The following is a 25,222-nucleotide window of genomic DNA, read 5'->3' on the forward strand; positions in this document are numbered from 1 at the left end:
AGAGCCTGTAGTTTCTGAGCATCTGTACACTAAGCAAGACTGACCTAAATCATGCTTAGTTATCGCTTTTATACATATTGCATAAAATCAATGTTTTCAACTCGACTTCAAAGTGATGCAGGTGACAAGATGGGTGCAAGTGGTTTTCTCTTCAGAGCCAGGATCTCTTCCGGCGCACTAAGCCATGTTTGGTTGCACTATAACGAAGGATAAATACAGGGATAGGCAGAAACACGGACAAAAGTAGAGTTTACTCCAGTCCTTTCCACCATAGTGCAGTAAATGGGGCATGTCAATTTTAAAAGAATTGGGGCTGTGTCAGGGACCCTGCAGAAAAGAAAGGTAAACTCTAGATGTAAGCACACAGCACGCCTCCCATTCACTAATATTTCGGCTGCCACAATGGAAAACAGTAGAGAACGTCTCGATAGACATGAGACGAAGCTTCAAAATTGGCTCAAAGCAGCGTTTAAGGCACCGAAGCTACACGTGGGCCATGAAGAGCGCCGTACATTGCAGGGCTACGGCAAAGTATAAATAGAATGATGCTTACTCGCCCCAGCTTACGCACAGGCTTTTGGTTTTATTTATTCAGTTTAGATATTTATGTTTCATCAACAACCCGAACAAGTCTTCAAAGTAGCCTGGACAGAAGCTAATAGTTCAGGTTGCATAAATTACTTCAAAGGAGAGGCTATACTAGCGTGTGCACTGAGTATAGCACAAATCCTAGGTTCGAACAAATATTTAGGAATTTCAATACGAAAAACGTGCACTAGTAATGAATGAAGAACAGCCGATAACACCGTAAAACATTGATACGGTACTTCATCAAATATCTGGTTATAAATTCAACGATTCAACTAAGTAAAAAAAACACCACACACTCCGGCACCTCCATCCAGCTGAATGCAAACGATTAAAATTTGTTGCAATCGTCTAAATAAAGTAAAATGCCTCAGGCACCTTGAGACACCTTCAACTACAGATTTCTGCGTACACAAAGGAGAGTCAGCGAACGCGCTCTCCATAAAAAGGTAATTTTACACCGAGCAGATCCCTGCATGCGTTTCTTTAGCCTAAATTAATGCGTCAATCAAAAAGTGAATGCATATAAATGTATTCAACTAAATTTAGAAATAGCTACTGTTCCAACATGTAACTCGTATACAATGAATGTAGCTCTGTGAACAAACTTTAACTGACTGTTAACACAGCATGCCAATATTGCGACAATCATCTTAAAATCAACAGCCTGTTCTGGCCCACAGGAGAACGAATTGCTCTCCCATTGACATCCAACCGCTCCTGTCCTGCGTGCTTCTATTCCACCCGTTGCCTACAAAATTTCTTCATGAATCCCTTCATCGTGTTATCGGCCTTCCGCTTATTCTATAACTTTCTATCGCTATTCATTGGTAGACCACCGGTTGTCATTGTTCCTCACTACATGGCCGGTTCAAGTCCACTTATTCACTTTATTTCAACTGTATCATCTACTCGAGTTTCTCCCCGCATCCAAGAAGTTTGTTTCTTGTGTCTGAGTGCGTGCCGAGGGCTCCCTAGCCTATACTTATTCTACACCTGATTTTTCTCTGGTGCTCAGGTACAGAACTAACCGCCTGACCGAGGTAGTTATGGTTTTGTACTTCCGTTAGCCTTCGGTTTCCTAAGCAAAAGAGGGCCCTTCCGGCATATTTATTCCTCATCACTTAGGATTTATTCGCATTTATTTTTAGCTCCATGACCGTGATTTCGGACTTTAGTTCCTGAAGAATTTTCGCAGGTCATCTGTAGTCTCACTTAGCAAGACTATGTCGTCTGCAAACCAAAAATGGTCAAGTATCCCCATTTATCCTGCATCCTTTCTTTTAAAGCCTACCCCCCAAGGGTTCTGTCGTGGCCGTTGGAGTCAACAGAAAACTCCCGCGAACAAATAAAACACGTTACCCGCCGCGGTGTCTCAGTGACTAAGGCGTTGCGCTGCTGAGCACGAGGTCGCGGGCTCGATTCCCGTCTGCGGCGGCCGCTTATCTGGTGGAGGCGAAAAGCAAAAGCGCTCGTGTGTACGAGATTTCGGCGCACGTTAAAGATCCCCAGGTGGTCAAAATTAATCCGGAGCCATCCACTACGGCGTTAAACCCTACAATCAATTAAATAAAACAAGTTAGTCGCACAACAAGGCATCCAATATGGAACGAATAGGGAAACGGGGCGAGAGCCAGTGGTCTTATCGATTGAGGTACGCGCCCATGCGGAGACGGGGGAGGCAGACGGTGCACTCACCGAGCACATTTGCGGGTACACACCTGCGTTCTCTCTGAATTCTGCATGACAGCTTAACGCAACTTCTCGCGCCACTGTGCGCTCCTCCCGCGGTACGTGTACCGGCGATATCTGCAGCTTGTGCATGCGCTAGGACTTTATAAATATACAGGAAGCTCACGCCCATGCATGATATCTCATTTCTCTTCCATCTCTGCCACCGATCTCGTCGCCTCCATCGGCGGGGCATAGACGGAGGAGAAGTGAGATGGTCTCACACAATGTTTGAGCTTCATTTAATTTTATAAAAAAGAGTTTCTACTTATGTGCTTCACCAATACAGCTCAACCAACTACCATTCTTTGATCATGCATTAATTTACCATTAGTAACGAATACCTCCGTGAACTAATAAACGCTGTGGTTTAGTGGACTTCACTTGTCTCTGGTTCCAGTCTTTGTAGAGCCAGGTGTGTGAATTCAAGTGGCGTTGCATGGGTAATTGATGTGGGTGTCGTATACAGCTTCGCTTTCCAACCACCTTTACAGGGTTTATTGGCACGGATTGTTTTTTTTTTTCAGTTGATCGTTGTGAATACCCTCTCCAGACATGTTGTGAGATTTGTCAAGATGGTATAAACCTGTCTTACTCCTTTCGGATCGAGAATTCGTCGCTTTGCTTATAAAGAATGATCCCGCCCGCACATCTATTATAAAAGTCGTATAGAATTCTCATATACGTCGTTTCAATTCACTGGTATTTTAAAGCGTCTAGGACGGCCTTCGTGTGCAGCGAATTAAACGCTTTCCCGTAGAATGTAAAGAGGTTTTGTGCACTCTGTGGATTTTTCTTGATTGACGACATGTATGTGATCCATTGTTGACTGCCCTTTCCTAAACACAGCCTGCTCTCTCCTTTCTCCTTCTTCCCGTCCGTTCTCTCTCCTCCTTCCTATCTTAAAGGAAGTAGGAGAGTTTGCGCTGTAAACGCATGCTGCACTATTTTCAGAATGCCTAAACACTGAAAAAGTACCCATTCCCTAGAATAACGCCAACATTATTCCGATTAATAGGGAGGGACATTCCAAGATGTCCAGAAATAAATCAGCCTACTCTCAGTCGTTTACAAGCTGTTTAGCAAAGTAATAGTGAACCTCAAAAGTGAGAGTCTACACTGCGACTGATGTGATGTATAAATGTCTATTCATGAGCAGTGTTTGGAGTGGGATTCACGTAATTTGAAGAAACTGGCATCCATGAGATGTCCTGTAACGTGGTACATTCCAATATTCCGGATAACCGGAATAATAGCTGTACATTGATAAGTAATGTGTTGCAAATTTGCTATTATTGGTAGCACGTTGGCATTACGTTGGCAACTGGAATTATTTATATTGTTAACCTTATGAACGGTCTTTCAGAAATTATTGTTCAGTCTCTGTGGTATTTTAAAAAGTACTTTTGCGTAGACATCTGGAATCTTTTTATATGTAATCTTTTGTTTCAATTTTATTGTGTCGTCATCGCCAACTTCGGATGAGAGAAAGCTACACGAGGAATGAACGCTATGTTACAAACTAAAATCTAAGGCAAGTTCGTAGAGCTTCTATATAGGTCTTAGTATACCTGTCAATTCGCAAAGTTACTGAGTTACTTGAAGAAACCGCTTTTATCTACGATGGCTGCAAGCTTAGCAATCATGCTTTTTTAGCGTTTAACAAGACATCGGGGCACGAGAGCAACTCAAGGAACGATTTGTGGCAGCAGATATTGTGAAAGCGTAGCAAGGGGAACTTCCGAGGACAGTAGTGTCGTGGAAGGTAGAAAAGAGATGTAAGTTAGGTACTCTGAACATTTCTGCAAAGTTATTGGTTAGAGAATCAGGTGAAGAACATAAATAGTACGTCACAGAATATTTTGCACAGAAACGCCCATGATGCAGGACGCGCGCGTGACAATGGTAGAATGTTTCTAGCAGTGTCCGCGATACAGAATTGCGAGCCTAAAGCAACGAAGAAAATGACTCGACTGGCCTTTTCTAAGTAACCCGCCCCGTGTAACGTTTGGCTGATGAGCTACCGAAGCGTTTTAATGCAGAGAACGGCATCGCGGCTGTGATTACAGGCAGCAGGCCTTTTGTTGTTTGGCTGGGATGCCAAAAGCAGCCCACCCACCTCTATGTTCGCGCCCTTTTCAATCAACTCCACCTCCTCCGTGTTAAGTTTTATACTACTACATAGCCGCATAGCCCTACATTGCTGCCCACCACATAGCAGAAAGTGTAGCTTTCAGGCATATACCTCTAGTATTCAATAAATTATAAATAGTGTCGGATTAACTTCTCTTGAATAATTTTTACATTCCTTAGATTGTCTTGCAACTATCCATTATAACCATTTCTAAGAACTCCGCTAATACCCCTTCACTGAAAAAATATCCACAGGTTATTAATCGCAACACATTAGAAAAACAATTGGTGGGACCAAATTAGCGAATTTGTGAATAACCAGATCATGCAAGCGACTATTAAAATAGAATCTCACCAGTAACAACAGCGCACATTACTACCTTGCGCTATATTCCCTGCGGAGAGTGTAGTGTTTGTGGTGAAGCCCACATGCTGCGATATTGTAGCATATTTCCTTTCCCCAAAACAAACAAATCTTCGCATTTATTCTGACCAGCGCAAATATTACAAGCTGCCCAAAACGACAACTGCTATTTTTAGTCCTGTTACCGATCTACCACGGCAGCACAATGAATGCAAGCTATGCATGCAATGCATGCAAAGTTGGAGCTTTTTTTTCCAAATGAGTCAAGTCCACCTCAGCAGAACTTCAGAAACAAGCAAACAATTTGTTAGCGGACCTATATTCAACGCTGTAAAAGTATCTGTCCCTAGGTGACCGATAAACATATCATATGCAAGCTTTCACAGCGTTGCATTTTGGACCGATCACATATTTTCGCTTGTTCCTGCAGTTCGGTTCAGGAGAATTTGGCTCATTTCGGGAAAAAAAACTCCTCAAATGTCTGTAGACAGCGTTTCAGCGTTTTCTTTTTACTAAACGTTCTCTGCGTCGCTACCCTCCCTTAGACTCTATCAGGGATTTGGCTATGGAATAAAACTGCCAGTTTTGTTTCACTCCACCCAGTGTATAATTGGTAGCCTGTCAATGATTTATGGCTTGTGACGAGTTTCACTGGTTTCACCACAGGCCCGTTTTTGCGAACGAGCGCTCTGAAACCCGACGACCCTTATAGACCTTAGCAAATTACGTTCTCTACATTACGTTTTACGCACATTTATCGCTTCGGCGAAATTGCCTCGCTGCTTGAAATGTATCACCTCCCATAACCAGGTAGCAGAAAATTGCACTTCAGACTCCAGTTAGCTCTGAACGACCCTTTGTCGCCTGTCACTGCTAGCAAGCAGATAATCACACAGCCGACGGCCTTACTCATATAGGGTAAGAACACTGATTCCGACCTCTTCACAATTCTTGGCATGACAAAGATTCTCATCTGATATAAGCATCGCATCCTTTATGACCCCTGAGAGATCAACAACTTGATTTCTGATCTGAATTCATCGAAGGAGCCCGACAACTTGCAGTTATACTTCGATTAAACGTGTGGAAAGCAAAATGTAACTACAACTGCCACTTAGCCGTAATTTCAGTTTAACCGAAGCATTTTTCTCTTTCCCTTTTCCGAACTTCTGCAGTGAAAAAAGGATGAACGTAAATTCTGTAATTTTCACAGCAGACGCACACGGAAGTCGTCTAACACTACAGCACATTACACGAACAAAAACACAGCAATCAGTTATTTTTACATAATCTGTGAGCGTCGGCAGGTCACTGCACTCACGAAAACATAGCCGCAGTGTTGTCATGAACCGAGGCAGTCAGGAAATGGCGACAGCACATGCTTTAGGGCTTAAAATAATAGTATGCTGCGTTCCAGGGTATTGTGGTATACGGGGAAATGAGGTCGCTGACAAAAATGCTGGGCTGGCCGCCTTGCGCAGTAATGTCGAAATATCACAGGTACCACACGAGGACATAAAACCAGTAATACGAAAACATTTCGGCAAACGCTGGCAAGAACACTAGGATGAACAAACACAATAAACTACACACAATAAAACCACAGATAGGCAAATACATGACAGACAAACAAAATAGGTTCAATGAAGCATCCATGTGCAGGCTTCCAATAGGCCGCACACATGACACACATTCGTATCTCCTAACTGGTTCATTACCACCAGTTTGCAGCAGATGTGCCGAGTGGCTTTCAGTACTACATATATTAACTGAATGCAAATCCTAAACGATGTGAGACAGCGACACTTCCCTTATTTATACAAGTACAGTATTCCCCTTTATCCCTCTTTATTTTTTAGGATACGAACCAGCGGTCACGAACAAACGTGTTTTATCATATGTCGCTGAAGCCGATTTTTTTAAATCTCATCTCGTACCACATGTAACTTTCGGATCTCTTAGCATTAAGAGAGCCACCAAAGGTTATGCACCCATCATTGTCACCTTCATCCACCAATATGACCATCCTCATATTTTAATATAAGGGCCCCTTACACCCATATATTAAGCTCTTTTTGTAATGGGATCACAATCATATCATACGCATCTTAGACACTAAAATGACAGCGAAGGACCACGCACTAAATATGATCTTGGCGCTCTTTGGCTTTGGGGGCCCTTGCGCCATAAACACCCACATACTACTACTACTTTTTCTTTTCCCTCTAGCGTGTCTCTCGAAAAGCGCTCGGAGTGCTTTGCTGACACCGGAGCATTGACGTTACGTCTGTGCGCGTTCACTCGCACCTAGCGGCCCCTAGCTACTTGCGCGTCAACCAGACCACCGAGGGAAGCTTGGAAAGCAGGGAACGAAGGGCGGGTTTGTGGAAAAAAAACTCACTTATCCCGCGTATCTTTGGTTAGAACGCTGGCTAATGGAACGATTGGCGGCCGCACTATCAAACTGCTCCGACGGCAGTACTCTCTAGCATTTTCCCGCGTGTGAAAGTTTGCTCCGACTCTCTGTTCCGCGTTTGCGGATATTTGTGCGTTTACAGTAAGTCGTTTTTTTCATCGAACAAAGTTATTCAAAGGATTTTTACCGGTGCGTTCCTGACTTTGCGCAATGAGTTCACTCATTTCTCGTTAAGCGATGTGGGGTAGTCGTCTGCCTGGATGTAAACACGGTCCTGCCATTCCGGGTTAAGTTGTGCTTCTCGCTGTGTCTTAAAATATTCGCACCGTCTGCATCTGTCCCGTGTGAATTCACGTCAGCTATTCCCTCGTAAAATTGCGGGCCCGCGGTCGAACAGTGTAGCATTGTGTCGAATTATAACTCGCGTTCTACACGAGAGATATCTCTGTGCGGTTGCACTTTTCTGATGCTCCTAAGGTATTGTCTAATTCCCGTTCCTGTATATGTTGCAAACAAAGTTTACTGCTGCTATGTTTTTTAATATTATGTGAGCCACAAGTTCAGTTACTTCGTCAAGGCGCATAGAGAGGTTACCCATGTACTCCGCCGTTTTCAAGATTTATTACTGAACTATCCAAAATTCTCTTCAGCTGTAATCAAGAACCCAGAGTCAGGAATAAAAAAAAAGTGTGTCGTTTTGAATTCCACGACTCGCGATAATATCCGTGTGATATGCCACATATGCCCAGCTCCTTTAAGTATTCCTAGTAATAAAAGTCTACGACTTTTGTATTAAGACTTCAGCCAATTAGGAGTATACAGGATATCAATTCTTGGGGTAAGCACTAAGCCTTACTTCAACTTAAAAATTTGCACTTTTTTGTCATGCTCAAATACTGGTTGTGCTGCCAGATGGGCTTTTAACACAACAGGCACGCTTTTTAGATATTCATCGTCCTAAAATAAGGAGAGGATGGCATGTAGAAGTTCTTTTTTCTGAAATTGTGAAAAAAAAATATCTCCTTATTTTTCATCTTTTAATACGAATATGCTCAGAATAAGCACTGCTAACGTTTTATAGAACGGTTCTTTCTAAAAAGTAATCCAGGCTTTTGTTTGCCTCGTGAAATAAGATTACCGAAAATGCACTTCTGGATAAATGTGTCTGCTTTCGCCATTGACCCATGAAAAATGTTCATAAAGAGAAGAATGTTAAGAACAGGGTAGGTCGTCGGACCTGTATAAAAGATTTTTAAGATTTTTTTCTTTTTTCTTTACCGGGTATTTAGAGCCACAGATTGCTTCAACTTGCGCACGTGGAGTTGATCGATTTCTTCAGCACAACCATGTTGTTTCTCGTGCCACTGGAAGTTTCCTGCGTTTTAGTTTCATTTTAGAGAAGATTTGATATGCCTAAATGGCAACACGAAAACATCTTGCAAAATTAAAGCAGCTCCTTTTTATCGCCGGCTGTGTTTTTCTAATTTTACGGTCCTTCTTCCCAAACAATTGGTTTAAAGTTAAAAAAAAATAAAATAAAATGGACGCGATTTATTGTACTCCGTCTTAGGGCATCGCCACGCGACTACGCACACGCGCTATAGATTCGGGCGTTTGTCGTTGTTGTACACTTGGGACACGTACTGGACGTTGTATCTCGACTGGCATTTATTATAGACTGAAGCATTTTTATTTTGTGTACGTAGACTAAGACGGCACGTGTATAGTGACTGTACAAAAGAATGTTAAATCAGGCCTACGACACAGGTTTTTTTAGATCTTTTCGTTGCTGTCGTCATCTTCTGTAGCGGCTAGCATAATATTTTCGGAAACCAGTTTAGGTGATATTAATGACGGCAGGGGTATCTTGAGAAAGGGCTTATGAAGACGGTATAATGAAAGTTTCGTAAGGTATGTTACAGCGTCTCGTCTGGCTACAGTAAATATTTACGCGTGTTCTGTTGCACCTCACTGCTTTCAAATGTTTGTAATACTTTCCTTCAAATGTGTATTCAATATTCTTATTTAGCTCAAAGCATAGCAATTAAGTACACAAATATTTTGATGGCCAACAAAGTCTAGTCTTTTTCGTGCCCACTTCCTTCCTAACTTCGTACTCAGAGCAAAAACTGAAACATTTATCTTACCAATGTGCTTTGAAATAAACGGTCAGCGTAAATTATCGTGTGCTTGTCCTCAATAAGCATAAAAATGTAGAAGCAACTATGTGCAAGATTCGCATGAAAATGGAGTGCAGTAAGCGATATGGTCCTTATGCACACCAGAAAATGTCCGCCACAAGTGAACAGTGGTCGGGATATCCAGCCTTTACACACAGCAGCGCAGGTGGGCATGCTGAGATGCCGTCATGAAAAGCGGACTTTCAAAATCGTTCGAAAGAAAAAAGCAGCTCCGAGTTCAGCCGAACACAACCACAGAACCAATGCAATTAGTACGTGCAAAACTGCTGTTTCATTAAGTGACGTGATTTTCTATCACTGAATAAGTCTCTCCTGCAACGAGGCACCAATTCACATACAGAGCACGCCTACGCAGCACCTGGAACGATTATTTTCTGCCGGTGTCTCTTATCATTAGCCTCATATCTGAGCACCAAAATTCTTCCTGCGTGCCTGGTGTCAGAAGCCCTAGCGAGCCGCTCCGACTTGCTAACACTTGTGCTTAGGGACATCTAGGGTAGACATGTTGTCGTGAGGGGAAGAAGTTTATTGGTGATGAAGGGTGAGTAAGGGAAGTTAAATTTTGCAACACGAAGCCCACAAAAGACAATGCAAGTGCAGTCTTCCCACACAAGATGCAATGTTCATTGTTCTACCAAAGATTTGGTCCCAGAATAAAAAACACGTTATGGGTCAGCAGCCCAAACAAACATCCCCATTTAAGGAACGCCGATGCAGCAGGTAATACATCGGCCATAGTGATCCGTGAGTGACTTGTTCCGCAATAACTGGAAGAAAATGTAACTTGGGCTATGATTACTGTGAGAAAACTTCTTGAGTAACATTTGAAAGGATAGAAGAAAACAACCACAAAAAACGACGAAAAGCAAAACGTCGTTATCTTTGTATGAACCATTCTGTTACCAAAAGGAGATTTCCAAAATCACAAAATCTACGTTCCTCCAGCAGTCACTCCTGTTATGCGGCATGCTAAAGATTTTGTCGAAGATTTGATAGTTGAAAGGCGTAGTTAGGTAAAAGCTGTGTCGCTTACCTCGGTACTTTAAAACTTCACCGTGGAAGTTTATTCAAATAGAGTGATTCCGCGATTGGTGACGTTTTGATAGGAGGGGTTATAAACCAGCTGAAGTCTCACGGTAGCACAGATTTGTAAAATAAATTGCACACTACACATTCACAAATTATCACTTAAATGTGGTGCTAAAAAACAGTGGTCTCTGCTAAGGAAAGCGCGAACGCTTTCGAAAACACACGCATTATCTGCGATGTATGGCGCTACTGACACCTCCTCTGAAGCCATGGGGGCATTCAGACTACGCATAAAATGATCGTAGCGACATTACGGGGGCCTAAACTATGGTTCACTTTCACAGCTTCTTTATAAATTTAGGACATATATTCTCGCCGCAACCGGCGCGTTTTTGCGGGCTCCCGTGTCCGTTTAATTGCGGTGAGTCGAGGCAAAGAGATTGTCTTCGTCGGGGTGGACTTGTCCAGAACGGTGGCTCGAGCACTAAATTTCTCAATGGATCTTCAATTTTTCAGTTGCTTGGGCATATTTTGTGTGAAAAAGAGACTGAAAAAAAAAGAAAGCATACACTCCTGTATTTTTTGCTCGAGCTCGTTTCTAACCCGTACTGACTGCGATACCACTTCTGTATTCCCACTATATATTCGTTGATTTTGTTATCATATTAGCTTCACGTCTTGCAAGCATCGTGCAGCGCGAAAATTCTAGTTATTTTCACCGCTTTTATCGCCGAACGAAAATCTCTTTGTTGGCGCGGAGCTCCCTATTATGAAATTATTGTTTGATTTCCGCAGGCATTCTTGCTTTCTTTGTTATAAATTTAACTTTTTTAAACGTATTCACATTTCGTCCTAACCTTAAACGCACCCCATTGGCACGGTCTCGGGGAGTTTATTTTTATCAGTTAGTCGATCGGTGCGAAACGAAATAAAGGCGGCCTGTAAGGGATCCTGGGGCGGTGGCTAAGAATAGTTAGCTATGATGGGAATATAAGGCCCAGTCTATCAAGTTCGCAAAACCAAGAAATATAGTTTTGAGTGCCGTGTAAAACTAGAACCTGACGGCAGGGGAATAGAAGAAAAAAATCCATTCGAAGGATTTCTCACCAAACGACCAAGAAACGAAAGCGAAGAAAGACTCAAAATAATACGGGTAAGGAACTTGCTATTAAATATTGCCGCGAACCATACATTGGGTTTGTTTATTTGTGTTTTGCTTTTACCGCCCGGCTGTGCCGGTCTGTGTTATCTCTGCGCCAAGGAAAGCGCGTGTTCAATTCTTTCTTTCTGTGCCGCATGTGTTATCTGTTGTGATAGGGAGAGCATTCCGATCTAACGTGAACAGCCCAGAATAATCTTCTTGGGTCTACTATGTTCTCGATGCGAATCGACGTTTCGAGAACCACGCGCGCCAAAAGATAAAAAGCCTGCAGTGCGGACGCCGGGGCATTCGATTCTGCGACGCTCGCTGACGCAAGTCACTTTGTTGCCCGCTGCTTCGCCGCCTCTGTATTCTTTTAAGTTGTTAGGGGAGCACAAGTTCGCTCCAATAAACTTGTTTCTCCTGCAAGACAACTGCGTCGTCCTTGGCTTCGTGACATCTGGTGGAGGTGCGGGGTACGCACCCTTCATGCCCACTACAACCTCGAGAAGCCGCCAAGCCAGTCCAACAAGAGCCAGCCCCCGCCTGCAAAATTTACCACCCGAGTTCGGTTTGATGCCAGAAGGGCCCAAGAAAAAGAACGCTGCAACCAACACCATGGTGCAACAAACAACATCGCCAATCGTCCTGCAGCAGCCCCGGGAACCGCCATCATTCCGGGGAGCCCCCGCTGAAGACCCCGAAGAATGGTTGGAGAAGCTGGAGCGCGTCCGCATCTTCAACAGGTGGGACGACGAAGAAACTTTCCGGCATGTCTTCTTTTACTTAGAAGATGCTGCTCGAACTTGGTTCGAGAACCATGAGAGTTCTTTGACCGACTGGACTCACTTCAAAAGGGAGTTCCTGAAGACATTCACTACTGTTGTGAGAAAAGAGCGAGCTGCGCTTTTGCTTGAAACTCGGACACAACACCCCAACGAAGGGGTCGTGATCTTCGTTGAGGAGATGAAGCAATTATTTCGCCGCGCGGACCCTGAAATGACGGAAGAAAAGAAGTTACGCTTCTGGGTGCGCGGTGTGAAGGAGGAGCTGTTTGCTGGACTTGTCCGCAACCCGCCCAAAACCATCGCTGAATTCGTGACCGAAGCCAGCACGATTGAGAAGGCTCTCGAAATGCGTGCTAAGCAGTATGACCGGAACTTTGTTGGCGCGGCCAGTGCGAACTACATCGACAACATGCGGGTTCCGGCTGATAGCCTACGCGAGGCTATCCGCGAAATAGTGAGGGAGGAGCTGCGGAAACTGCTCCCGACGACGCCGCAACCACAAGTCGCTTCTCTTACCGACGTCATTAGAGAAGAAGTGCAGCAAGCGCTGGGAACTTCAACGACGCCAGTAGCACCTCGCGAGCCGCAAGCCATGACCTACGCGGCTGCTGTACATCGCCCTCGCCCAACTGCACCCTATCGTCCCGAGGCTCCGTACCGTCGTCCCCTCTCGCCGGCCCGACCACCAGCGGCGCAACCCCCTGCCCCAAGGAAGACCGACGTGTGGCGAACGTCCGACAATCGTCCGCTGTGCTACCACTGCGGAGAGGCCGACCACGTCTACCGTCGCTGCCCCTACAGGAGGCTCGGTTTGCGAGGGTTCTCCGTCGACGCACCCCGCCCCCGAACTGGTCAGCACCCATCGGAGATCGAAGAGTACCTGTCCAACACCAGCCGTCGACCAGCCCGTTTCAACCGTTCGCCGTCACCCTACCCATACCAGTCGCCGAACCGCCGTAGCAATGCTGAGTTCTCACGTGGAAGGTCCCCCAGCCCACGCGGGGGAAACTAAAAGCAGCAACTTCTGGAGGTAAAGTTGCACGATCGCGGAAAAATGAAAACCCTCCAACGACGCAACGACTCGCGGAAGACAGTGACTCACAACATGCCCTCATCCCGACGACCCGACCCAGACCTGACGAGACTCCCGTACACGACGAGACGTCCGCTGAGAAGACGATGACAACGACGACGCACAGTGCCCGACCGTCAACACGCACAAGCCGAGATGCGACGCCCCGACGCACCCGGAACTCGAGGAAGGCGGCATCCGACGTCAAGGTGTCCATCGACGGCTTTGACGTAGTCGCCCTCGTAGACACGGGAGCCGACTATTCGGTAATGAGCGGACCATTTGCGTCTAAACTGAAGAAAGTTATGACCAGATGGGACGGTCCGCACATACGCACAGCAGGAGGCCACCTCGTGACGCCAAGTGGAATGTGCACATCGCGCGTCACCATAGACGGCACAACGTACCCTGCGGCGTTCGTCGTTCTGCCTAACTGCTCCCGCGACGTGATTCTCGGAATTGACTTTTTGACGGACAACGGCGCAATAATTGATCTGCAGACCAAGTCGATAACATTTTCCTCCGATCACTCCACGACGCCGCAACCGAACCCCGATCACCGTGCTGCTGTCAGGATCGCCGACGATCACATCACCCTGCCACCCCGCGCAAGCTTGATGATCGCCGTCTACTGTGAGGATGCTGCTTCTGACATCGACGCTATCGTAGAGAGTGATCGAAGGTTGCTTCTCGACCGCGGCGTCTCCGTCGCAAGAGGCATTGCGCACTTTAAGCAACGCCAATCTCACGTTTTGGTCACTAATTTCACCGAAGAGTACCAGCATTTAAACAAGGGAGCTGCAATTGCGTTCCTCGAAGAAACGCAAGAAGCAAGTGATGTGATCGCAGTCGCCGACTTTGAACGCACACCCGTAGAAACCTTCAAGCTCCCGCAGCCATTCGACGTGAATCCGGCGCTACCGCAAGAACAACGGAAAAAATTATTGGCCTTGCTGCGTCGCTACAGCGAATGTTTTTCGTCGAGCGCAAAACTACGTCAGACCCCTCTAGCGAAGCACCGAATAATAACCGAAGATGGAGCCCGACCTACCAGACAGTCACCGTACCGCGTCTCTTCACACGAACGGGAAGCCATCCGGACTCAAGTCGACGACATGCTGAGCGATGACATTATACAGCCATCGAAAAGCCCCTGGGCTGCGCCCGTCGTACTCGTAAAGAAAAAAGACGGCACATTAAGGTTTTGCGTTGACTACCGGCGACTGAACAAAATCACGAAAAAGGACGTGTACCCCCTTCCCCGAATCGACGACGCCCTCGACCACCTCTGCCACGCGAAGTACTTCTCATCGATGGACCTGAAGACCGGCTACTGGCAAATCGAAGTGGACGAGAGAGACCGAGAGAAGACTGCATTTATAACCCCAGACGGCCTATACGAGTTCAAGGTGATGCCGTTTGGGCTGTGCACAGCACCAGCGACGTTTCAAAGAGTCATGGACACTGTGCTAGCTGGCCTTAAGTGGCACACCTGCCTCGTATACCTCGACGACGTAGTGGTATTCGCCCGGACTTTCGACGAACACCTTGCAAGGTTGGAGTCTGTACTCGAGGCCATTCGTACGTCGGGGTTGACGCTAAAGCCTGAAAAGTGCCGTTTCGCATACGGGGAACTCAAGTTCTTGGGCCACGTCGTCAACGCCGCGGGAGTCCTACCTGACCCGGCAAAAACTTCAGCGATTGCGAACTTCCCAAGGCCGAAAGACAAGAAGGGCGTGCGAAGATTTCTCGGGCTGTGCGCATACTACCGGCGCTTCGTGGCAAACTTCGCACGCATTGCAGAGCCACTCACGCGCTTGACGAAAGATAGCACCCCTTTCAGCTGGGAAAACGACCAAGAAAAAGCATTCTGCGAGCTGCAAATACGCCTGCAAAGCCCGCCCGTGCTCGCTCATTTCGACGAAAATGCCGAAACGGAAATGCACACGGACGCCAGTGATATCGGCTTGGGTGCCGTCCTTGTCCAAAAGCAAAGCGGCTGCGAAAGGGTAATCGCCTATGCCAGCCGTGGTCTGTCGAAGGAGGAGAAAAACTATTCTGCCTCTGAGAAAGAGTGCCTGGCTATTATATGGGCGATTTCAAAATTTCGCCCATACGTGTATGGAAGGCCATTCAAGGTTGTAACAGACCACCATGCGCTGTGTTGGCTCGCCAATTTGAAGGACCCCTCTGGCCGTCTTTGGCGGTGGAGCTTGCGCCTGCAGGAGTTCGACGTTACCGTCGTTTATAAATCCGGCAGGAAACACTCCGACGCCGACTGCCTGTCCCGCGCCCCCGTCGACCCACCACAAGACTCTGATGAAGACAGCGCGTTCTTCGGGATCGTGACGGAGAGCGACCTAGCCGCCCAGCAGCGTGCCGACCCCGACTTACGCGTCATAATCGAGTACCTCGAGGGATGCAACGTTGCCGTTCCTAGGACCTTCAAACGCAGCTTACCAGCATTCAGCCTGAGAAACTCCGTCCTTGTGAAGAAGAATTTCTGCCCCGGAACAAGAGCGAATTACCTCCTCGTCATCCCCGCGGACCTTCGTGACGAAATTTTGGAAGCGTGCCACGACGACCCATCTTCCGGACATCTGGGCACAGCCCGCACTATTGGAAAAATCAAGGCGAGGTACTACTGGCCCGGCCTTACCTCTGACGTCACCCACTACGTCCGGAGCTGCCGTGACTGTCAGCGACGAAAAACGCCGCCGACAAGACCCGCCGGACTTCTGCAACCGATCGCCGTCCCATCGAGACCATTTCAACAGATAGGAATGGACCTTTTAGGCCCGTTCCCTACGTCACGATCACACAACAAGTGGATTGTCGTAGCGACAGACTACATGACGCGCTACGCAGAGACCGCCGCTCTTCCGAGGGGGACTGCACAAGAAGTGGCGAAGTTCTTTATAAGCCAAGTTGTGCTACGACATGGAGCCCCGGAAGTCCTAATCACAGACCGCGGAACGGCATTTACTGCAGAGCTGATGCAAGGAGTATTACGCTACAGCAACACGGATCACCGAAGAACGACCGCGTACCACCCCCAAACGAACGGACTAACAGAACGTCTGAACAAGACAATCGCAGATATGCTGTCAATGTACGTTGACGTTGAACATAAGACTTGGGACGAAGTTCTCCCGTATGTCACGTTTGCGTACAACACGGCTACCCAGGAGACGACGCAGCTGACGCCGTTCGAGCTTGTCTACGGTAGAAGGCCGACTACGATGCTCGACGCCATGCTTCCGCACGTAGAAGACGACGACCTCAACGCCGACGTCCACGGATATCTTCAACGTGCGGAGGAGGCCCGCCAGCTCGCTCGAGTTCGTATAAGGGACCAGCAGCTGGTGGATGCCGGCCGCTACAACCTCCGACGCCGAGACGCCGAGTACCAACCAGGGGATCGTGTGTGGGTTTGGACTCCCATCCGACGACGCGGACTCAGTGAGAAGCTCCTGCGACGGTATTTCGGACCCTACCAGATTCTACGACGTGTTGGCCAACTTACCTACGAAGTGATCCCCGATGTTGACTCCGGCACATCACGACGACGCACGCGGCCTGAAGTCGTCCACGTGGTTCGCTTAAAACCTTTCTACGAACGATGACGAACTTTTATTTTCATTTGTTCGGACTGTCGCTTATGTTAACATCGGGTCGATGCACTCTTAGAGGGGGGTAATGCCGCGAACCATACATTGGGTTTGTTTATTTGTGTTTTGCTTTTACCGCCCGGCTGTGCCGGTCTGTGTTATCTCTGCGCCAAGGAAAGCGCGTGTTCAATTCTTTCTTTCTGTGCCGCATGTGTTATCTGTTGTGATAGGGAGAGCATTCCGATCTAACGTGAACAGCCCAGAATAATCTTCTTGGGTCTACTATGTTCTCGATGCGAATCGACGTTTCGAGAACCACGCGCGCCAAAAGATAAAAAGCCTGCAGTGCGGACGCCGGGGCATTCGATTCTGCGACGCTCGCTGACGCAAGTCACTTTGTTGCCCGCTGCTTCGCCGCCTCTGTATTCTTTTAAGTTGTTAGGGGAGCACAAGTTCGCTCCAATAAACTTGTTTCTCCTGCAAGACAACTGCGTCGTCCTTGGCTTCGTGACAATATTACCAGCAATTTTTTTTTCGGACGATCATCCATCCTGCAGAAGTTTTTGGTGTGACTGACAGAAGTATCTAATTAGTGTCAACGGAAGGGGAAAGCCACTAAAGCTGTCTCTGAGACCAAGTTAATGCTGCTTAAGCACACGCAGCACATACAAGACAAATCGAGTTCGTTCACTTGTAGCCCAGACTCCAGCCACAATAATAGCTGAAGCCACGTGGCAGAGTTTTGGTCTTTTTTTGACTCGCCAACGTTGGAATGGCTCTGAGCGATCGAAAAATACCCATACAACGCTAGAAACAATAGCAGGAGCCACGTGGGTGGGATATTTGGTTGTTGTAACACAAAAGAAAGGCCTGCTCTGGGACCCATTGTGTCCTCTTAAAAGCTCTGGTTTCCACTATAACACGACTTTTCCTTTTGCAATCTCATATATCGTACATCCTGATCACAATAAGGGCTAGGTGAAGCCCGCAATCATCTCAACCGAAGAGATAGATTCAAGTTTCAGTTTCAGTGCAATTTTTCTCCAGACAAAGTTTTCTTTTTTCTACATCAAATATTACTTAAAGGGCGATTGCGAGAATTTCGGCTTTGACGCAAAGGGCATTTTGCCTGATTTTGTATACAGAAAAAATACATCATTTGCCTTTGATGGTAATTACAAAGAGCTTCGCTGAAAACTTTGGCAGATTTTTCTACGCTTTTTTTTTTATTCAACTTGAAGCAATGCTGTGTGCGAAATTTCCTGTTTTCAAATTGTTCTTAGGGAATTCACAACAATATACAGTTCCAGGAAAGTAGCCGGGATTGCTAGATCTTCCAGCACGATCTTCTAATCTACACAACCTGTAGTGATGTAATGCATACTCATTCCTGTATCGCTTCGCTCCTTACTAGGCTTAGTACTAAAGTTTTTTTGTGCAGGAACTATTTTGACGCTTTCTAGGCCATCTTACTGATGAGTTCGTAAACCATGAAGTGCACTATCACTTTAAAGTACATTTTACAAAAATACCTTAGGCGGTGCTATTACAGTTCGCTATACCGTGCAACCGCGATGAACTCAGTAACAGCGAGTTCGATGCACCGGCGGAAAGCCTTCTTTCCCTTCGCGTACATGAAACGTTTCTTGGACGTCCGAACAGAGTTCACCATTACGCAAGGTTACTGACACTAGTAAACAGAGAGCAAATTGTCTTCTTGTCGAAGGGCGGCGTTTCGGTAAATAGGCAGCATTTTTCCTCTGTTGCTTTTCATTCGCACGGCCTAAGAGGCGGGATTCTTAGCCATCACACCTCGTCAGGTCGATCCTCCCGCGTATAGCTACAGGCTGTGGAACTTACTGCTCCCGGTCACGTATACGTAAGAGCTACGCCCGCTAGAGCGCGCTCTCAGGAAGCAATTCTCCCGTGAAGGGATCACGTCCTCCGATCCCATATCAACTGAATTACGTTTCCAACGACCAAGTAGGAATCCCGCACCTGTCGTAATACGTTTCTCTAGGGAAAATCGGTAACGCTATAGTTTTGTTTCTCACCGTCATTTGAGCTTGCGGCAATACGCTCCTGGGATCGACTGCTCGTACAGTTAACAGGGCGTGTTCTGGTCCTGTGGAGATAAACCTATGAGGCTGCCAAAGAAAATAGGCGCATTCATGGTGCAACACGAACATGGTAGCTCACGCATCGGAGAGAGCTAACCCGTTAGCCAATGCTTCTTTTGCGTGTGCAGTAAACCGTTTTTGGGATAAAGGATGCTCTTAACGCGTCCGCCTCCCCTCTGTGAAGAAGTGCCAACCGATTTTAGTCCGTGACACTATTAACGAACTTCTAATGACTAGGTGCTATGGTCAACCCTCAGCAACTTCTCTTTAGAATAGCTGGAAACCTCGCAATATAAAATATCGCTTCGGAAGGATTACTCTTCCTTTTTTAGCCTCGTGTATCGAGGGGAATCCGTGGCGAAAGTGGAGTGTTTTCTGGTATATCCTTGAACCGGTTAAATGCAGTTTAGTCTTCGGGCTAGTATATGTCGTGAAACCAACCCTAACGTTTGGTTTAAATGAGTATTTGAGGCCCCTATCCTTCCATTGTTAATACTGCATGATTACCCTGAAATTTTGGTCACTCGGTCACGCGTATATCTATGGGTTCAAGTATACTAAACTTGAGTTTTTCTTTCTTGGAAATTCCAAAGGCAAATTTTGCTAGTGTACGTTGCAGGAATGTGAGTGTCGCGTTCTCGCGGTGTTGTTCTGTGGCAAACTGATGCCATGTTTCCCAGAAGTATCGGATTCCTGAAACAGTGATGAATTGGAAAGCAGAAGAATTTACATGCATGTGGAATTTTCATCAGAGGAAAGCTATTTCCTGTTCCGCGTACCCCGGAGTATTGTTGGCTCTTTATTGTTCCCCCACTTGACAGATGCGGCCCTCCTCACAAGCAGTAGCAGACGACCTCACTAAGAACACTGTTGTATTACGCGCTCCTTTTGTATAAGTCGGAACCAAATCAGCTGTCTCTTTGTCCTTGAAATTCCGAACAAAGATTTGTTGAAGAAGGACAGTCTAAGTTAAAATTTTTGCACTTCGCGAACAATACTTCAGGTGGACTGAAAAAAACAGGCGGCTCCTAGATAGGCGACGTACATAGGAAAACAACTACTAGGGGGCTCAATGTTATAATTTCGAATTGTACAGTCGCGAGTAAAGAAAAAGTCAGAAAGCATGGCATTCCATAGGCTTCGCTGTAAACCGGTACGAAATGCACCATGTGAAGTGTGTCAAGGATATTAAAATTATGGTGGTGCTACCATGTCTTAGGAACATCTAACATTCGAGAAACTATTTGAAGCTAGCAAACAGGAACCCCTTCTTATAAGGATGATCAGGCTTCACATATGTATTAAACAAATAACGGTGCACAAAGAACGCATGTTGCAATAATTCATTATTGGACCATTTAAACTCGGCTTCCAGTGTTGCAACATTTAAGCCACCGAAAGCAAACAAGTGCGAGAAGAATAACTATATGGCATGAACGGTTTCATGTGTTTGAGAAGGCACTGCACAACTATTGCAATATAAGGAATACCTAAAGACCACATTATAAGTTTGTGAGAAAATATGTACTAGGGATACATAAAGCCTGAAAAGGATCGCGGGACATTGCAAGCACAGCGTCACTCATCTATGAGATAGTAACGGTAGTTCCGGGCGTCTACATGGTGGGACAGTCTACTATCGCATATAATATGTACTGAGTCATCCGTTGTGTTTCTTGCCATAATTATTCACCTCTACGTGTAGTTGTACACAATAAGGAAATCCTACATGCTGTCAATACATGAGCAACTACCACATACGTGTGGTTTACTAAACGGCTACAACGTGTGGTCTGTTGGAATAAGGAGGAAATTAATTCTGTCATTTTTGAGCTGAAAATACCATACACGCATGGGAAGTTTTATCTCGGTAGGTTTCATTGATTACTATATAGGAAAGTTTGGTCGGTTTTATCAATCGGCCTGTATGCTAATGGGTGGAGTGACATTGAGTTTTTTTCTAACTAGAGACCCATGTAAAACAAATGTGCGGGCATCGATGTCGGCTAAAGCGCCCGTGATGGGTGCTGCCTCTAGCCCTAGGGAAGGGGTACAGCATTACGGAAAAGCTAATTCACCTTCAAACAGACGAAGTGTTAAGAGGGTGAAATAAAAAAAATTAGTTTGGCAACATAAATCAAGACACGACCCTAAAGAGGCTAACAGAACCCATTGTTAGTTATTAGAGGTGGGATCTGCAGATTTTTACAGGATGAACATCTTTCTTACAGACAGAGGAAGCATTTCGGCACGCGTTTTTTTGGACGCATTTAAATTGTGATTGGATTCAATCAACAAATGCTTCATTTTCATTTCCGAAACCTAAATTTCCTCTCACTGACGTCAAATAAGGTAACGATGGCTCTGTGTACTCTTTCCTCTGAAGCTTTAGACCCATCTTAGGATAGCATGAGGCCAGTATCTTCTGCTGTGCGATGTGTTCCTGTGCACCGATGAAATTATATTGCGCAAAAGAATTTATAGTTAGCGTGTCGCATTCCCTATACGCAAACTTTTGGTCTTCTAGAACCGTGTTATACAACAACGTATATGCCCGCCTCCGTGAAACATGGGCAATTATCGGAATTGCCCCGTTATAACACAAATGTTTCTCTCACGGTACCAAACTTCTTTCCGAGCGCTGAATGGTTGCTGCCACAATAGCATCCGGCAAGGTTACTTTTTAAACGTTGATTTTTGCCTTCTTTGAAAGAAATGCTCCAAGAATGCGATCTAACCCTTGCGCTTGCACAGCGCTGTGACTCTTTTAGGGATTGCGCCCCTACACCAGCCGTGTTAAGATACGCTTGTCTGCCATCAGGGGCGCCACATAACTGTCCAAACAGAGATTGGGCAAACCTACGAGCATTGTGGGTACCGATAGACGAAGGTTAACTCGGTATGCTCGAGTGTTCGAAAGGGTGGTGGGGCTGAAGCGACGGCTAGAAAAGAAAAAAAGTCAGGTTAAGTCAAGTGAACTCGACACTCACGGAGCAGTGCTACACGGATCTCCACAAAGGCAGTGAACGGTTAAAGAACAACATCGGCTTATATTAATATTAAATTCATATAAATGTGAAGCTTGGTTACAATGGGCTTACGCTGTTTGATTGGCGCTTCCCCCTCTAATCCAAAGAGTATGTCGTGCTTGTGCTCATACCTCATACAGATATTATAAAGGCCGGCTATTTTTTTGTCTTCCTACGTCGCATTGAAACTAGTCATTCTAATTTTATGGTAGTATTGGAAAAACTTCGACAACACAAGGCCTAAAAATACGGAGTAAATATATGGGCGGATGCTCGCATGAAAAACAATACTGCTAAAATTCACCTCCGCTTACTGCCTTCACATCGATGCATTCTTTGCCGTAGCGAATGTACTCTTCATTGCAACACAGATAGCCATGGATAAGAACCCCATAATTATCAAAGTCAAGAAACACCCCTAATGTTAGTGTTGTGGGATATTGCGAATAGCCGAAGTATGATTCTCATCGGTACTAGCATTTTCTTTACCACCATAATGCACCGTGTGTTGCGGCACATACGTTACAGGAACGTCGGTGGTAGCAGGCCAGAAAGCAAGCCAGGCAGGCTGGGTATTCAAAGTGGCTGTAGCAGTTTAAAAGCGCTTCGCATATTAAAACGTTATCTCCATATTTTGAAGAGGGGCTGATGTCGTGCACCACTTTGAACTGTTGCGTCTTGCGCAAAGCAAAAAAAAAACAAACAATTATATTAAAATCTAGTTTTGTTCACTCCGGTATCTCTCAGACCCCAGCAATGAGCTAAAATGGTCATCATTGCTTATGGCACAGGCTGTGATTGTACTCGTCTTATTTTTTATACCCCCTTCTAATGGTAGCTGCAAAAGATTAGAGGGCGGCTTAATGGTTCTGAGACGTTGCTTTCTTTGCTTTTCACGAGGGTTGAGGCGACAGTGTTACTCGTCCACTTGAGCAGCGCGGACATTAATCCCGTAACCGATTCCAGACGCTTGCATGTAATCTTAGACACTTACCCGCCTGAGGAGGATCGAAAGTGCAGGACCTTTTCCCTTTATACTGGGTGAGGAGATAACGAGGTCATCCGTATGGTTGCGCCAGCCTAAGTCCTTTTAGTGGGCCGAACGCTAATAGCGTTTCCAAAGTACGAAGTTCTGTATCTTAACGGTGAGCTCTGAGAAAAAATAAAACAGACCAGAAGTGCTCACTTTAATTTTGGCGTTTAAGTCTCCTACCACTCATTGCACCCACGCAAAATGATAACAGCAATAGTGAAGGAATAACCTGATTTTACTTTGAATGTTTATTTTTTCCGGAGATTTTGCGCGTTAGCGAGGCAGCCGTTATAAAAACTTCTGACAACCACCGCCGAAAAATAGAGCCCTCTTCATGGCGCTCGAGCGAGGAACTTATAGCATTTTTAAGGACGAATCTTTCGAACTACACCATGCGCGCTTTGAACCGAATTAGTTTGTAACTGTCTTTCTTGCATCTTCAATGCCAAAACTATGTGCCTCATGTTTCAAGCTTTTGGCCTACACTAAACAATGAATACGCCGCCACACTGGAAATTGGTATAGTTTGTGACTTATTTGATGGTCAGCGCGTTAGCTTTGATCGCTTGGCAGGTGATGTTTCTGTTCTCAGTAGGGAGACCGGGAACTCATCATAAGCAAGGATGTACGTTTCTCTTTTCTAGCTATTGACGCTAATAATTGTGAAGCTTTCTTGCACCTAAGTTACTTTCATTTTTAATTCAATCATCTCTTCTGGGATTATTTCTTTGGAGCTGCACTTATCATTCTTGAACTATTTCTGAGTGGGAGATTGGTTCATATTTCCCTCCCGCTCGCCAACCCTCGCTGTCCCTCTTTTTCCCTCTGGAGTCGTGTCGTTATAAAATACGTTCCAAGGATGACCAGTGTTGCCATGATGACGACAGCTCCTCTTTTCTGAATATTCGCACCTGGCTTTGGCTCCCTTTGTCGATAATTAAGTCTCGTGCTTACTCACCATCTTCCATGCGTGATCCCTCTCCCTCTCTCTCAGTCTCGCAATGCCCTTATATTGGAATGTATGTATGTATGTATGTATGTATGTATGTATGTATGTATGTATGTATGTATGTATGTATGTATGTATGTATGTATGTATGTATGTATGTATGTATGTATGTATGTATGGATGGATGGATGGATCGATGGATGGATCGATGGACGGATGGATGGATGCATGTATGGATGGATGCATGGTTGCATGTACGTATTTATGTATGCATGTGTGTATGTATGTATGCCTGCATGTATGTCGCATGTATTCATGTAATCATGTATGTATGTATGTATGTATGTATGTATGAAAGTGCGCGCATATGCATGCTTTTTCTGATCTACTGTAAATTTTTAGGAGGCATTTTTGCTTTACCTGCGGTTACCCGGTGTCACCTGCTGCTGGTTGTGGTGCCGTTGCTGCCCTTTGCCTACTCTTACAGAGGTACACAAAAATATCGCAGCGGTTACTCAGTGTTCGAGAACAGTTGTCGGTGCTAAAGCTGCTCTCCACAGATACAATTGTTAAAGGAGTACTGACACTAAACTTCTTGCTTTCGGGTTTTATGCTGCAAAGAATACCTAGTGGTCCAGTAATTACAAAAAGGAACCATATGCCGTCAGCCGCTAGCGTAGAATTAATTGTAGCGCATTTATTCCAACCAGTTTCAATTCGGTCCTCGCGCGCCAAACGGCCGTTCAAATGCATCGCGGCGAATCTGACGTCACGGTTTTCCAGACGTCAGGGATGTTTGCCGCATCGTATGCTACGATTGCACATTGTCCGCACTCGCCCGCGCAGACTACATGTCGTCTGAATCGTCAGACTGGGATGAGTCGCTGCCACCCCACAGACGGACAGAACAACATTATTTGGCCAGGCGATTATGCCGGCGACGTCTTCGCCGTCGTCCGTCTTTTAATACCACTGCGGCTTGAACCGGCGCAGACCGTGATAACAACAGCTTGTCGC

General features: G+C 45.8%; 2 long non-coding RNA genes across 3 annotated transcripts in view; both read right to left on the reverse strand.

Moving 5' to 3' along the window:
* The window catches only part of LOC144157994 (uncharacterized), a 31,240-nt gene extending 7,831 nt beyond the window's left edge, over positions 1 to 23,409 (reverse strand). Inside the window, exons 1-3 of one of the 2 annotated variants that reach the window (XR_013319929.1) lie at positions 23,218 to 23,409; positions 22,058 to 22,136; positions 8,511 to 8,607 (exon numbers count right to left, since the gene is read on the reverse strand). This is a non-coding gene — a long non-coding RNA (uncharacterized LOC144157994). The remainder of the gene's footprint in view (positions 1 to 8,510; positions 8,608 to 22,057; positions 22,137 to 23,217) is intronic. The other variant, XR_013319930.1, reaches the window with a different exon arrangement.
* Positions 1 to 25,222, reverse strand: part of LOC144159598 (uncharacterized) — a 699,997-nt gene that overhangs the window by 154,604 nt on the left and 520,171 nt on the right. The gene's annotated exons all lie outside the window — the stretch shown is intronic.

Source organism: Haemaphysalis longicornis, unplaced genomic scaffold (assembly GCF_048455015.1).
Source record: "Haemaphysalis longicornis isolate Haplotype H1 unplaced genomic scaffold, Haemaphysalis longicornis Haplotype H1 scaffold_10, whole genome shotgun sequence".
NCBI lineage: Eukaryota > Metazoa > Arthropoda > Arachnida > Ixodida > Ixodidae > Haemaphysalis > Haemaphysalis longicornis.